Below are 2239 nucleotides of genomic sequence, written 5' to 3'. Positions count from 1 at the left end.
ATGTATATGCCCCCAGCCCCTCCAGTGATCTATGTGCTTCCAGTGTCTCCTATGATGTATATACAACAGTCCCAGTGTCTCCTATGTTATAAATGTGCCTCCAGCGTCTCCTGTGATGTATATACAGCGTCTGTTATGTGCTGTATATGATTTACCAATCTTATTATCACAAAGAGTTGGCTGTGCTCCAGACCGAGACAAGGGGTGAGTTAATTACAGCATTTTTCAGATTATAAGGCACACTTTTCCTCCCAAAATGTGGGAGGAAAATGAGGGGTGCCTCTTAAAATCCAAAAGTAGTTTACCAGGGGGTGGTGAAGAGGGGTCAAAGGAAGCAGGGGTAACGCTATGTGGTGTGCTCACGCTGGTCTGTGCGGTGCTATTCTGTACATTGGGTGGCGCAGCTCAGCTTTGCTCTGTGCGGGACTGGTGATGTGGCGCTATTCTGTGCAGGGCTGCTCTGCTCTGTCCTGCTTTGCTCAGCATGCGACTGCTCTGTTCGGCGGCCGGTAATTTTGAAGATGTCGGCGGTGAGGCCTTCAAATGGCGCCTAGAGTCTACGCGTGCGCAGATGAAGCTCTCAGCTTAAGCTCTCATCTGCGCACGCGCCTGTAACTCACTACCTCTCACACAGAACAGGGCCGAGCTGCGTCACCAGGCCAACACAGCAGAGCCGAGCGGCAACACCAGGCCTGCACAGCAGAGCCGAGTAGCATCACCAGGCTCGCACAGCAGAGCAGAGTAGCATCACCAGGCCCGCACAGCAGAGCCACATCACCAGGCCTGCACAGCAGAGCCGCATCACCAGGCCTGCACAGCAGAGCCGCGTCAGCAGGCCCGCACAGCACAGCCACGTCACCAGGCCCGCACAGCAGAGCCACGGCACCAGGCCCGCACAGCAGAGCCGAGCAGCGTCACCAGGCCCGCACAGCAGAGCCACATTACCAGGCCCGCACAGCAGAGTCGAGCAGCGTCACCAGGCCCGCACAGCAGAGCCGCATTACCAGGCCTGCACAGCAGAGCCGTGTCACCAGGCCCGCACAGCAGAGCCGCGTCACCAGGTCCGCAACGCAGAGCTGAGCCACATCACCAGGCCCGCACAGCAGAGCTGAGCCATGTCACCAGGCCCGCACAGCAGAGCTGAGCCGCCTCACCAGGCCCGCACAGCAGAGCCGCGTCACCAGGCCCGCACACCAGAGCCATGTCACCAGGCCCGCACAGAGCAGTGCCTGCAGTGAGTATCTGGACCCCCTCTGTACCACTGGCAGCATTGCAGAGCTCCAGTACTGCGCCTGCCTCCTGTGACCCCCGCTCTGCTGCTGGCCCCTCTCCCTGATACGACACCACTGGATTATAATGCAAACCTCCTTTTTTTTTTCTACCTTTTTTTCTCCAAATTTGGGGTGCGTCTTATAAAACAAAAAATATGGTAATTGTTTGAACAAATATAGCAGGGTCATTTTCATATTGATAATTTTGTGTGGCCCCCGAAGTTTGGAAGAAATTTCCAAATGGCCCCCGGCAGAAAAAAGGTTCCCCCCTGATCTACAGCCTCCATTACCTCACTTTGTGAGCCCCTGACAGAATCCAAGACCATAGCTCCCAATGGCGCAGTTATGAACTGTTTTGGGAGAGTCCCTTTGAGGGGGTCCGGTCACACCCCTGTCCTGGGTCTGGGCTCTTCTCCCTACACCCCGAGCTGCTAAACTTTCCTGTGCTCCACATTGGGCTTTGCCAGTATCCAGCATGCTCCATGTGTGGAGCTTCCTAGGCCTATATAAAGCCGATCAAGACATAATCCTGTGCCTTGGTAGTAAGACTGTTACTTTGTCTGTGCACAGCGACTGTCTGTGGTCTCCAGGACGTCTCCTGCTGCGGCTTCTGTACTTCTGCTCCTCGTCCCCGATCTTCAAACACCTCTGCTATGTGAGCCCCTGACAACACCTACAGTGCCTACAAGTAGTATTCCACCCCCTGCAGATTTAGCAGGTTTACACATTCGGAATAACTTGGCATTGTGACATTTGGACTGTAGATCAGCCTGGAAGTGTGAAATGCACTGCAGCAAAAAAAGAATGTTATTTCTTTTTTTTTTTTTTTTTTTTTAAATTGTGAAAAGTTTATTCAGAGGGTCATTTATTATTCAACCCCTCAAAACACCAGAATTCTGTTTGGTTCCCCTAAAGTATTAAGAAGTATTTCAGGCACAAAGAACAATGAGCTTCACATGTTTGGATTA

This window comes from Anomaloglossus baeobatrachus (genome assembly GCF_048569485.1).
Source record: "Anomaloglossus baeobatrachus isolate aAnoBae1 chromosome 5 unlocalized genomic scaffold, aAnoBae1.hap1 SUPER_5_unloc_29, whole genome shotgun sequence".
Lineage (NCBI taxonomy): Eukaryota > Metazoa > Chordata > Amphibia > Anura > Aromobatidae > Anomaloglossus > Anomaloglossus baeobatrachus.
Note: the sequence above shows the minus strand (reverse complement) of the source record.